This window comes from Coffea arabica, chromosome 9e, assembly GCF_036785885.1.
Source record: "Coffea arabica cultivar ET-39 chromosome 9e, Coffea Arabica ET-39 HiFi, whole genome shotgun sequence".
Classification (NCBI taxonomy): domain Eukaryota; kingdom Viridiplantae; phylum Streptophyta; class Magnoliopsida; order Gentianales; family Rubiaceae; genus Coffea; species Coffea arabica.
The window spans coordinates 13,785,302-13,800,004 of NC_092327.1; the positions used below are offsets into that span (position 1 = coordinate 13,785,302).

At 36.2% G+C, this 14,703-nt stretch overlaps 1 long non-coding RNA gene across 2 annotated transcripts; it reads left to right on the top strand.

The window, feature by feature from the left end:
* The first annotated feature begins 7,266 nt into the window (after positions 1-7,266).
* Positions 7,267-10,786, top strand: LOC113709546 (uncharacterized). Of its 2 annotated transcripts, none has more exons than XR_011821279.1 (5): positions 7,267-7,433; positions 9,098-9,217; positions 9,677-9,757; positions 9,838-9,950; positions 10,480-10,786. It is a non-coding gene; the product is annotated as an uncharacterized lncRNA (long non-coding RNA). The 2 variants fall into 2 exon arrangements; XR_003452734.2 differs by having other exon boundaries at positions 9,844-9,950.
* Positions 10,787-14,703: the final 3,917 nt, after the last annotated feature.

A 14,703-nucleotide genomic window follows, 5' to 3' on the forward strand; every position in this document is an offset into this window, starting at 1 on the left:
TTGATAGAAAGACAAATATTCGTAAAATGCTGAAGGAAAGACATGGTGATTTGAAGAAAAGAATGGACAACTTGGATGAGACTTTGAAAGCAAGAAAACAAGATTTTCTCAAAAAGAACATGTCATCTACCTTTCTTACTGCTCATCAAAGAACATTAGCACGCAACAAAAATGCACATGGTTTCACAACATATAGAAGAAATGGATTGAGATATGTCAAACCATTACATGTTAAGGACTCTTCCATTATGTGTGATTTTTGTTGTCAAAAAGGGCATTTGAAAGGAGATTGCTATGTGAAAAGAAATCTGAACAAAGGGATGAAATGCATATGGTTAGTGAGATACAATGCTAACTATTGTGGACCCAAAAATTAAAAAGGGTACCAAACATTTTCTCTTTTCAGGAAAAAGGCTCAAACAAGTCCAAATGGTTTATTGATAGCGGCTGCTCAAGGCATATGACCGGTGATCCCTCTTTGTTCATAAAGCTAAAATCAAAATCAAGTGGAAAGGTGACATTCGGTGATGATGTGAAAGCTAAGACAATTGGAATAGGTGATGTTGGTAAGGATGGTGAAACTTTTGTTCATAATGTGCTCTTAGTTGATAATTTAGGTTATAACTTGCTTAGTGTTAGTCAATTGTGTGATAAAGACTTGAATGTGTTGTTTAAAAAGCATGAATGCATTGTGCTTGATTCCAAATATAATGTTGTGTTCAAAGGTAAGAGGTTTAACGACATATATATTGTGGTTCTTGATAAAATTGATTCTTCTAGCTTCAAATGTCTTAAAGCTTCAAATGAAGATCCTTGGTTGTGGCATAGGAGACTTTGTCATTTTAACATGGATTTACTAAAGGAAATTTCGAAAAAGGAGCTGGTTAGAGGCTTGCCAAAAATCTGTTTTGAAAAGGATAAAATTTGTGATGCATGTCAATTTGGAAAGCAAACAAAAGTTTCTTTTAAACCAAAGAAGTGTGTTTCAACTTCTAAACCTTTAGAACTCTTGCATCTTGACTTATTTGGTCCTACTCAAATCACTAGCTTGGGAGGTAAGAAATACTGCTTTGTGATTGTGGATGATTATTCTAGATATACTTGGGTGATATTTCTTGCTCATAAGGATGATGCCTTCAAGAATTTCACTTCATTGTTTGCTAAAGTGCAAAATCTGCTTGGCTTAAAAATTGTTAGGATTAGAAGTGATAATGGAACGGAATTCAAGTATTGTGGTTTTCCAGATTTCTGTGATCATAATGGCATAACACATGAGTTTTCAATTGCAAGAACTCCACAACAAAATGGTGTTGTAGAAAGGAAAAATAGGACACTACAAGAGGCTGCTAGAACTATGTTAAGTGAATGTAGTTTGCCAAAATACCTTTGGGCTGAAGCGGTAAACACTGCATGTTATGTGATGAACAGAATCCTTTTGAGACCCATTTTGAATAAGACATCTTATGAACTGATTTTTGATAAAAAACCTACGGTTGGATACTTCAAAGTCTTTGGTTGTAAATGTTTTATTTTAAATTTAAAGGAACATCTTGGTAAGTTTGAGAAAAAATCTGATGAAGGAATATTTTTGGGTTATTGTGAGAACAAAAGAGGATATAGGGTCTTTAATAGAAGGACTCTTGTGATAGAAGAAGCCATTCACATAACATTTGATGAAACTAATGATGATAATTCCAAAAGGTCGTGTGAAGATGATGATGTAGGTGTTCGTGAAGGAATGGAAAAGCTGAAAATTGGTGATGAAGGAATTTCTAAACCAACAGCAATGGAAATGATGGATGAAGCTCATAATGATCAAGAAAAGGGTGATGAAGATGAGAATGATGATTCAGTCAAAGACCTTCCCAATGCTTGGAAATTCAACCATAATCATCCAAAAGAGCTTATAATTGGTGATCCATCCGAAAAGGTAAAGACTCGTTCTTCATCTAGAAAATTGATAGACAATTTTGCTTTAGTTTCTCTTTTTGAACCCAAAAATATCAATGATGCTTTAAAGGATGATAACTGGATTTTGGCTATGCAAGAGGAACTTAATCAATTTGAGAGAAATAAGGTTTGGACACTTGTTGATAGACCTCAAAATCAACCTATCATTGGCACAAAGTGGATATTCAGAAATAAATTAGATGATAAAGGTGTTGTTGTAAGAAATAAAGCCAGATTAGTTGCTAAAGGATATGCACAAGAAGAAGGAATTGATTTTGATGAAACATTTGCTCCCGTAGCGAGATTAGAATCTATTAGAATGCTTCTTGCTTTTGCTTGTTTCAAAGGTTTCAAATTGTTTCAAATGGATGTTAAAAGTGCTTTTTTAAATGGTTTTATTGATCAAGAAGTATATGTGGATCAACCCCCCGGTTTTGAAAATACAAAATTTCCAAGTCATGTGTTTAAACTATCTAAAGCATTATATGGTTTAAAACAGGCTCCAAGAGCTTGGTATGAAAGGTTAAGTGGTTTCTTGATTGAAAATGGTTTCAAAAGAGGTATTGTGGACACCACACTTTTTACTAAGCAAGTGTTAAATGACCTTCTTATTGTGCAAATATATGTTGATGATATTATTTTTGGTGCTACTAATGAGTATCTATGCAAGGATTTTTCCACCACTATGCAAAGTGAATTTGAAATGAGTATGATGGGAGAATTAAATTTCTTCCTTGGACTTCAAATACATCAAGCCCTTGAGGGAATTTTTATAAATCAAGCAAAATATACCAAGGAATTGCTGAAAAAGTTTGGCATGGAGGACTCAAAGCAAGTTGGAACTCCAATGTGCACTTCTACAAAACTTGACAAAGATGAAGAAGGTAATCATGTGGATGAAAAGCACTATAGAGGTATGATCGGAAGCTTACTCTATTTAACCGCAAGTAGACCTGATATTATGTTTGCTGTTTGCTTGTGTGCTAGATTTCAATCTTGTCCAAAAGAATCACATTTGAATGCTGTTAAAAGGATTTTTAGGTATTTGAAAGGTACATTGTGACAGCCCCACCTCCCCCTAAGGCTAACCAGAGGGTTCGGCGGACCGCCTGCCCAGCTCTCGCCGGGACTCAGTCGTTCACTACAATCCTCAAATGAATTACAAGAATAAAACTCAAATATTACATCACATGGTCCATAAATATACATCCAAGTCTCCCATAATTACATGTCATAAGCGAAGCGGAAACGATTCTCAACTATACATAAAATGATTCCAAATCCAAATTATACAAGATATAAGCCATCCAGTCACGTGAACAAGTACTACAAGTCCTTCCTTCGCCACGAGCCCTGTGGAGGGGAATAAAATATTTTTGGGGTGAGTTAGAAGCTCAGCGAGTAACCAGAAAAATCAGTAATCAAATCGGTTTCACAATAGTTCATTTCAATGATGTCATAAATCAAATGATAAGTCCAGAAACAATTACAACATTTACAATACATTAAATATGGAGTATCAATAATTCAAGAAACATTTACAATGGAAAGCGATAGTAACATTCATTAAAAGGATACGGCCCACATGGAGCTATTTGTTTGTTCGTTCGATCCCTTTTTTTTTTCCGGACGTTGGCCGGACTCCACCCATCCGGACGTAGCCGGACTACAAGGTAATACTCGAGTATACCAAATTCACCCAAGATCACCATATCGCCCGACCGAGTCCGCTTCTGGCTCGAGTCGATCGGTAACGAAGGGCAGTGGCCAGTTCAGCCAAACGGCTTACATTCATGCGCAACTAGCAGTTAATCATTAATCATTGAAAATTTCATATTTATTTAGGTCGAGTGCGATAAAGTACACACTCGCCTAGAAAATTCGTTTTAACAATCATTGAAAGCACTTAACACATTATCAATCAATAATAACAAGCCAATAAATCAAGGAATACAGCAACAAGGAACACTCATATGCAAACACGCATGATATGCAAGAAAACAGTACAAAAGTAACTGTGGAAACAGTTAAAAGGTAAATAATGCAAGAAAACAGTACAAAAGTAACTGTGGAAACAGTTCAAAAGTAAATAATGCAGGAAACGGTTCATAAATAACTTTAGAAATAGTTTGAGATCACTCACCTCCATGGCTCAGAAACCATCCATCATATATCATTGCCTTGCTCAAAACCAAGTCTTAGATCACAAACTCAATGCAAACAAGTCCTTTAAAAGTTCGGACAGCACTTCCCCTAAAAGTAGAAGCTGTGACCAATTGGAAGAGGCCAGAAAACTCCACAGAGATCCGCAGTTTTCTAGGGCTGGCTGGGTATTATCGACGTTTCATTAAAGACTTCTCCAAATTAGCAGGTCCTTTAACTGACCTGACAAAGAAACATGGTCGATTCGTATGGAATGCCCGATGTGAGACAAGTTTTCAAGAGTTAAAGAAAAGATTGACCATGGCTCCAGTGCTAGTCTTGCCTAACGGAGTGGACGGATTTGCTGTGTATACTGATGCGTCGCGAGAAGGCCTGGGCTGTGTTTTAATGCAGAACCGTAATGTGATCTCTTTTGCCTCTAGGACGTTAAAACTCCACGAGCAGAATTACCCGACCCACGATCTGGAGCTAGCCGCCGTTGTTTTCGCACTGAAAAAGTGGAGACACTACCTATATGGGGTAACGTTCGAGGTGTACTCAGACCATAAAAGCCTTAGGTATCTTTTCTCCGAAAAGGAACTGAATATGGGGCAACGACGGTGGATGGAGTTTCAGGAAGATTACGACTGCACAATTAACTACCATCCGAGGAAGGCAAACGTGGTAGCCGATGCCTTAAGTCGTAAGATTCAAATAGCAGGGTTGATGATCAAAGAGTGGGATTTGTTAGAATCCGTTTGTGAGTGGAAACCCTACCTTGGGAGTCATAAGGTGAGTTTTGGCAATGTTAAAGTGACCTCCACTCTACTGGGACGCATTAAAGAAGCGCAAAAGGAGGATTTGATGGTACGGAAGTGGAGAGAGAAAGTGGGAAAAGGAGAAACAACGGATTTCAACTTTAGTCCTGAGGGTATTTTAAAATACCAGAACCGAATGGTGGTGCCGAAGGATGAATCGTTGAAAACGGAGATTTTAGAGGAAGCCCATCGGTCCAAGTATACAATCCATCCGAGTAGTAGCAAGATGTATCAGGACCTGAAAGGAACCTATTGGTGGGACAATATGAAGAAGAAAATCGCTTTGTACGTGCAGAAATGTCTCATTTGCCAACAGGTGAAAGCAGAGCATCAAAAACTATCGGGTCTGTTACAACCCCTTGAGATACCCGAGTGGAAGTGGGAGAACATCACAATGGATTTTGTTTCAGGTTTGCCGCGAACGCAACGAGGACACGATACGGTTTGGGTGATCGTCGACCGACTAACCAAGTCGGCCCATTTCTTGTCGGTAAACATGAAGTATTCCCTGGACAAGTTGGCCCAACTGTACATGGACGAGCTAGTGAAACGACATGGTGTTCCTGTGAGCATCGTCTCCAATAGAGATCCCCGTTTCGTATCTCAGTTTTGGCAGAAATTCCAAGAAACTCTGGGGACCAAACTCAACTTGAGCACGACTTATCACCCTCAGACGGATGGACAATCAGAGCGGACAATCCAAACTCTCGAGGACATGCTACGGACTTGTATTCTGGATTTTGGAGGCAACAGGGGTCAACACATGACCTTAGTAGAGTTTGCGTACAACAACAGCTACCATTCATCGATTCAAATGGCTCCATACGAGGCACTATACGGACGAAAATGCCGGTCACCGATTTACTGGGACGAGGTTGGTGAGAGAAAAGTCTAGACCCAGCAACTATTCCTTGGATGGAGGAAGCTCGAGAAAAGGTCAACACTACAAGAAATTTGGTCATCAGTGACAACATTTCTTAGTGACAACAGAAAAGTTGTCACAGAATGAGGTCCTCTACCAACAACTTTGAAAGTCGTCACAAATGTCTCATAGAGCTAACTAATTAGTGACGACTTGTATTTGTCATCACAAACATATTCCCTCTAACAAGATCCAAGAGAGCCGGAGTTATTGGTGAATACTTTTAGTGACGACTTGATGAATATCATCACTATTACTAGCTCTATTTTTTTTTGACAACTTTGCAATGTCGTCACTGAAGCTTGTGTACTTTCGTTACTGGCAACTCTCTGTTGTCACTATAATAATGGATAGCTTTAGTGATAATTATATGTTGTTACTAAACTATCTTAGAATTTTTACAACTTTGGCAATATATTAATATTAATATTGATTTGTTTCTAATGAAACCGTTTGACTATCATACAATTTCGAGCCTCTTGATTTTCATATGAATTCGCAATTTGACTAGTTTAGTCAAATTGGTCATATTAATTTGTCAAAGAATGACTTGTTAAAGGAAAAAAGACTAAAGAAATTTTGTAGTTAATTTCCCAATACCTGAAAAATGTTAAGATGTAAGAGTTTGTAAATTGAACTAGTTATTAAAGCAAATAAATCCTAAACTCTTTAGTTAATTAATTAAATCAATTTATTGCTTTAATTATTTATTTTTTAGTCAAAGGTAATAAATTAAATGTGAAGTTTTATGTTTGACTAATAGTAAATGAATTATTTATGAAAAAATATTTTTCCTATCTAATTGATCTTTTTTTAAAAAATTTTTTAAAAGAAAGAGTTGACTTTAAGAACTACGGTATTGCAAAAGGTACTTTTTATGACAAGGTAATTTTTGACAAAAGTCTAATTCACTGCAAAAAGTCATGTTTTATGACAAGTTTCAGGTTATCGTACAATAATTTAAAGCAAGAATAGCCATCAAAATTCGTGCTTCTCAATGTAAAATAATTGAAAATACTACTGTACTATTAGGCTAAAATAATGAAAGAAACATAAATAAGTTGTAGTAATTTCACAATTTCTAGACAGTGACGTGAATATTAACACTGGATGAGCTATTTGATATCATGAAAAAACGAACTATTTGAAGTAGAAAAATGTACATTTACCACTAGTATTAATGCAGCAAATTTCTCATCCTTTATGAATAGTTTCAAAAAAGCATAAACAAATAGAAATTAATAATATATTACTAAAATTATACTTCAACTAAAAAGTAAAACTAAAAAACTTTATTTGAAAATTTGCAACTAAACAAGAAAGGGGGGAAGCTAAGGAATTGAAATTTCATTAAAAGTGAGTAAACAAAGAAGAGGCGCGGGTGTACATAAAACACTTAGAAATCAAGACCGGCTCCTAGTACTCTTTCACTATACACTATACGCCCAACACTTAGAACCAAAATGAGTTTCTCCCTCTTCATCTCTTCATCTTTGCCAAACAAAATAGAAGAACTTCTCCTTCTTATATCTGTTGATTGATTATGGCTCTGCAGTGCTGAATCGAAGACTTCCTCTACCACCAATGCTCTACAATAGAAGGTCTGCCCTTTCTCTTTTTTCTCCTGAAATTTTTCCCAAATTTTTTGCCCTAATTAATTTTTTGCTAAAAATTTCTCTCCAATTTTTTTGGGTTTCTTTTGATTTATGGATGGAGTCATCTCCTGATTGTGGAATTTGTTTTGTTGTGGATTTCTACCCTAAAATTTTTTCCCAACTTTTTCTTATACAAGACAAGGGGCTTTAGAGAGATTCGATTGTGGGTACATACCGATTTGTGATGGGCCTAGGAGGGCAAATTTAGTGTTTCATTTTTTGTGTTAGTGGGAAAGGAAGAGAATTAGGAGTGATTTTGTGAATTTTTTGGTAGTGAGTGGTTGCATGCGAGGAAACTAGTTGGTAGAATGGTGTTGGGTTAAGAGGGAAATGAAAAATAGTGATTCGGGATTTAATTAAGTGGATAAGTAGCTCAAGATCTAGGTACAAGGTTTGGTGAAAATTTTTGTACTGTCAAAGATATCTTTTGTTTTGTTGAAATTTGGTTAACTATAATGGGAATTTCACCAATAAACTATTTATTTAGTTGGAGTGTGTTTTCTCCTTCACATTGCCAAAGCGTGTATGGCCCTGTTTCTTGTTTGTTTGATTTGGAGTGGCAATTTTTTCCTATTTCCCAAAAAGCGATCTCATTAAGAAAAAAAAGGAAAAAATAGATTTTTGTAAGATGGATTTGATGGTGGGCTTTATGATACTAACTTCAACCATTACCATACCAGTCCTTTGTGTTCCTCCTGTTGTTCTAAACATCTAAATACGAGTCAAATTTGTCACTTCACTTAATAGTTAGGTCAATCTGCATTATGTCTACCATACGAGTCCTTTGTGTTCCTATTACTGCATTATGTCACTTCACTTAAAAGATGTTGGAAATGATACAAGGAAAGGCAATTGCTATAGACCTATGGCTATCCAAACAATATTAAGTGATCATGATAATCTGCTGATTCATCTGGGGTGTTATGAACTTAAAAGAATCACTTGAAATAGTCTTGACAATAGGAAAATAGTGGAGCTGATATGGAATTAGTCACATTTTAGTTGGGTCTTAACTTGTATGCCTTGATACAAGAAAAGCTTGAGCACATTAACCTAAAATGGAAAGCCAGTTAAAAGCTTTCACAAGTTAGTTCAATTTAGTATTTACCTACTAGGAGTTTGGCTTGTTATTTGAGATTGATATATAGTGCTGCTGTAATTTCACTGTGGATAATTAACCAACTCAGATTGAATCACTTAAGAATGAGGCATGAAGTTTAAGATGAGATGACTTTATAGATAGATACATACATAGTTGTGTCTTATAGGTGGATCATGGAGTTCACCTTTGCATATTCTGAGCGGTGAAAAATTCATCCTTATCTTATTTTTCATTCAATTAATTGAGAGCTTATCAGCTCAATAGCTTTTCACTTAACTATTAGGTACTTTTTAGTCTTAGGAAAGCAAAGTTAATTTGTTACAAGTCTATACCAGAGTAAAGTGATATATGCTAAGTGGCAACTAGAACGGCTATCTATTTATTTAATGTAAATACAGCTTTGAACAGAATTTTTGTAGAAAAGTTGCATTGTAGTATAGACTTTCATGTAATTACGTATGATGCCTGACCTCTGCATAATCAATTAATCCACCGGCTTCTTGTACAGATTGGATCACTGAGTTGAGTAATTCTCTGCAAATAACTTGTCCATTTTCTGCTGTAAATTTAGCTTCAGTCAACGAGCGACTTATGGACAAGGCCTACAAAATACCATGAAGAGCAAAAGGTATTGGTACCAGGACATGCCTTGATTTGGTTTTGACAGATTAAACTAAGCACAAATAAGTTGTGCAATCCATCTATTTACTCTTAATTTCTAAAAAAGTTGTGCAATCCATCTAGCAACTTGTTTGGTCTATTTTGTCTCATTTAATCCTCTAAATGTTCTATTTTTTGCTTGTTAAAAAGACATCTCTGGAGCATAGATTATTTTGATTAGTTGAAATAATCTCTAGAGCATAGTCATCCCTAGTTAATAAAAATCATTTACGACTGGTTAGCTCAAATATAGATTACGCTTGACTAAAGTTGATTGTAATGACTATGCTTGACTATCCTTTAATTTTTGAGCAATAATGCTCTATTCAGATTGATAGTTGTAGGTATTGCTAGATCAATCTGCATATGTACAATTTGATGTGAATTAAACTCCCAAAACTTAAATTGTTTGTACTGTGATTATTAGCTTTTGCAGTGATTGAAGCTACGGACATAGGCTCAATGTCTCACTAGGAGATTGTCATATAGCTGCATTTTTTACTTTAAGGTGAGTTAACACGAACTCTCTTTTTTTCCTTTTTCCTTTGTTTTTGTGATCACATGCGCACTTAATTGGAAATGACTTAGATGCAGCAACTGATGGAAACACTTGTGAGCCAACAAACTTAGATGCAGAAACAGCAGAATGAAATGCAGAGCCTGCTTAAATCTCTAAACACAACTGGAAGCTAGGCAGCAAGGTAATGAGAGCACATATGCTCGAAATTCATGGCAAAACCTTTTTCTGATCATACTTTTAATAAGGTAGATTTGTAATAGTACAAATCAAGTGCAATATGAATCATGGACATAATTTTCTGCCCAATTGACTTAATGAGGGTATTTATATAGATGGTTTAATTTTGGGTAGTAAGCTAATTTAAAATAACCTTTTACGGGTTGAAGAATGAACTTAATCAAGTTATTGTAGCACAGTAATTTGCAGCGAATCATTGTTTTATGTTATCCATGGCTAATTTTTATAAGTAACAATCCTTTGTCTTCGGTAGAACATATAGAATATAAATAAGTTATTGACATTACTAATACTTTAATAGCTAACTTTTGAGTTCATTTGGGATATTGTTCTTGTTATGACAATTAATCACCTTCTTTATTCTTTTCCTTACTAATTTCCTACTCATTATTTGAGTTTGTGATAAGTAAATCTAAGATTTTTTTCCTTTTCAAAATGCTTGTTACTTACTATTGTTATACTACTTTATACAGACAAATGCTACTATGTCAGATTTTGTGCAAAATTCACAGCTACTAAGTGGACTCAAGAAGGATGAAGATAAAGCTGCTTTTTTGGCTCGTGAAGTGTTTTGGAAGTTTTTATGACTTTTGAGGCTCGGATGCTTTTTGTAAACTTGATTGACTTTGCATGAACAATTTGAGTTACACAGTACCACTTCTATTGTAGTATTTGTAGGATGACATTGAACTTAAACATTATATTTTGGTCCTTTGTAGCATAATGGATGCTTTTAGCTATTAATTAGCAGGCCTTTTATGGTTCTTTTGATTTGATGAATTGTTGGATTCCTTTTTAGTATAATGCATGCTTTTAGATATTAATTAGCAGGCCTTATATGGTTCTAATTTGATGTATTGTTGGATTGGTTGCTTTTAGGACAATCGTTTGTATCAGGTTTCATAGTGACAATATATTGTTACTAATCAGATTTCTCCACTAACAACAAAAAGTTGTCACTAAATAGGGTGTATAACAAAAAGGTATATAGTGATGATAAATGTTGTCAGTAAAGAGCCATTTTTAGTGACGACTCTAAAGAGTTGTGAGTAACCAATCAATACCAACGGCAACTATGAAAAGGATTTTACTAACGACACTACTACGAGCATCATTGATAAGGTGAAATGTCGTCATTATATATGTATTTATTATTGACAAAAAATATTGTCACTAATGAATAACATTTACTGACGACATTTAATGTTGTGACTGTGTACCTTTACCGACAGAGATTCAGTGACGACTTTGTGACAACTAAAATGTTGTCAGTAAAACACGTTAGTGACGACTTTTACATTTTCTGTGATAATAATCAGTTGTCACTGATGACCAAATTTCTTGTAGTGCAAGTTGATACGGCAACGACTCCAAACAGCTCAAAGCCGACAAAAGAGCTACGCAGATAATCGAAGAAAAGACTTGGAGTTCGAAGTTGGAGACCATGTGTTTCTTAAAGTCACACCATTACGGAGCATCACAGCAGGTAGAGGAAAGAAGCTCCAACCGAGGTTCGTCGGACCTTACAAGATTCTCCAAAGAATAGGTACGGTAGCGTATCGGTTAGAGCTGCCATCCAGTCTCTCTCGAATTCACGACGTCTTCCACGTCTCGATGCTAAAGAAGTACTATCCCGACCCATCCCATATCTTACAACCATAGGAGATCGACGTAGACGAATCGCTTGCTTACGAAGAGAAACCTGTCCAAGTGCTTGACCGGAAAGTCAAAGAGCTGAGAAACAAGCAGATTCCGTTGGTTAAGATACTGTGGAGAAACCATGGGGTAGAGGAAGCTACCTGGGAGATGCAAGAAGAAATGCAAAAGAAATACCCTGAACCTTTTGTGAGTTAAGGTGAGAAATTTCGAGGGCGAAATTCTTTTAAGGGGGAGAGAGTGTGAGAACCCGTAATTTTTCCATTTTCTAGGTTTTATTCGGTTTACTGGCATGTTTTCTGCATTTTCTTTATTCGAAAAGTTTTTAGATAATTTTTATGAATAAATATAGTTTTTAGATGATTTTTCTAGTATCGGTTAGTTTTTGAGAAATTAAGAGCGTATACCAGACGTAGGACCCACTAGTGCGAAAAGTTCGGAAAAATTCGGCCTGTTAGGTTAAGTTTTGGATACTGGGTTTAATTTACCGGGTGTTAAGAGATAATTAGAGGTTACCAAGTGAATTGGTGTGAGAGGAACAAAGAGATAGAGATGCATTAAGGAAGTGACAAGTGTCACTTGGAGATTAGTTTTACCTTTTGACTACTATTCACCTTTTTACCATTTGACCAAATAAACCAAAATATTACCAAAATTATCTTCATTTCCAAGCTTTTGTGGCCGGCCAACTCCAAGGAAGAAAGAAAGAAAAGCTCTCCAAATTCTTGATTCAATGTTGCTCAAATCCAACAAACCCACCATTTAATCTTGCATTTACTCCATAAAAACCCTTAAGTGAGTGGTTGTGAGGTGATTAGTGGAGTTGTTTGGAGGATTAAGGTGCCAAGTTGCTCTTTTCCTTTGGTTACTAAGGTGAGTAGTGAAGGAACCCCTCTCCTCTATCTAATGATGTCTAATTAATGACTTGTGGTAGCCTAAGAGGTGATTTTGTGGATTATATCATGATTTTGGTTGAATTTGGTGAAATTTTATAATTATTCATGATTTTTCTGTTTTAATATGATTCATATGTTGTGGCCATGGATGATGATTGGAAATGATCTTGAATGAAGCTAGAAGGTGTAAATTGTGGTTAATTACAGAAAATTTCTGCTTTGGAAAGAAATTTTGGAAGTTAGGGTTTCATTTCCCCTCATTCTGCCTGGTACTGTTAATCATAGTTAGAAGCCGAATTAGCCTTAGGTTAAAACATAAAAGTTGTAGGTAATGATATTTTAGAGATGCCTACAAAATTTCAGGGCAATCGGAGTAGTGTAGCTTATGAAACGACTGAAATACCCCTGCTTCCCTGTTTCTACCCGAACTTGATAATTGCTTCTGTAATTGGTTAATTTGGTTGGAAATACTTCTGATTTGGTTGTTTACGTCTTCTTAAGAAATGTAGCCTGGTGTCTTAGTTTTTGGATGGCTTTGGAATCACTTAATTTGGACTTAGGTAGCCTGAATTACGGTTTGTTAACCAGAATGCGGTTTGTTCACCTGTTTTTGCGGTTCTGGTTTAGTATACTGAATTTTTCACCTAGTTGCACTATGAACTGGACTTAGTGACCTTCTGTAACCTTGTAGCCCTAGCTGTTAGCTTCGAAATGGTGTATCTTGCACCTCCATCCGATAATCGTAGTGCCAATGGTGCCAAAACCGCTAAATGATGTCAAAAACTGTTTTTTGGGGTTTAGAACTTAACTTCATTCCCGGATTTCCCTAGCTTACTTTAGTACTTATACATTCTAATGGAACCTTATTTTGGTAGTATACGGAATTGGTTTATGACTTGTAATCGAGTCTTATTGTGCTTATTTGAATGTTTTAGGACGAGACGGTGGTTCAAGACGCTCTTTGGGCGGAAGTATATGAAATATCATTTGCTTGCTTGGTGAGTGTACTACTCACTTGTTTGTTTACAATGTGGCTTTACTATATTGACCTTGATGCCTTGAAGGCTTATTTGCACTGTTGAAACTGATTAAAGTGAGGGTGTACTTGATCACCCTCACCCCTTTTTTGTATTATATACAACTGTCTACTGTTTCACTGTGGTAATTGAAATGTACATGGAAAACTGGATTTGGTGTCGTTTGGACGAGGATCCAACGGCTTTTACTGTTACTACTGAGCTCAACCCCATTGGTAGTCGATTGAATCGAGCGAGCGAGGGCTTGGTCGTGAAAGTTGACGAGCCATGGGAACTGTTATATGGAATCTTGTAGTAGTGATACTCTTGATTTCGGTATACTCGAGTATTACCAAATTTCTACTGTTTGGAATTCGGGCCCGGTAGGGGTATATTGGGTGGAAGGAATGGAAGTAAAGTGGAACCTACGGTTGGTTACTCTTAAACATTGACGGAGGGTCAATGAGGTCCGATCAAGAATGCAAGCGAGGAAAAGGGCTCTTGAGAGCCGCCCGTATCCTTTTATTAACTCTATTGATGCGTGCTATTGGCTTACTTTTGATGAATTGGAATGAAAAGCTTTATACTTATATGAACTTTGCTGCTTGAGTGGTAGTATCTCACTGGGCGTAAGCTCACTCTATTCCTTTTGTTTTCCTTACAGGAAATTGAATGCTTTTGGAAAGGCCATGAATGTTGATTGCCGAGTTGAGCTTATGTAAATGTATTTTGAAATAGCTCCTATTGGGCAAAACCCTAAGTGTATTTTGATCCAACCAAAATATTGAGTTGTAATTTGCAAACCGTACTTGTATAAACTTATGGGATAACTTTTGTATGCTATGTTTGACTTGTTTACGCGCGTTTGTATGTTCTGGAATGTTTTAGATCGCTTTAAACAGTCCCGTTAGTCCTAGCGAGAGTTGGGCAGGCAGTCTGCTAACCCCTTTGGTTCGCCTTAGGGGAAGGTGGGGCTGTCACGCAATAAATAACATCGCAATTCACACTTACAATTTATATCGATGCATATTCAAAATACAAAGCCTCTATATACCCCAAACGGGTTCAAAGTGTATACAATCCAAGTACAATCATCCTAATCGAGTGATAGCGCGAGCACAAGTAAAAA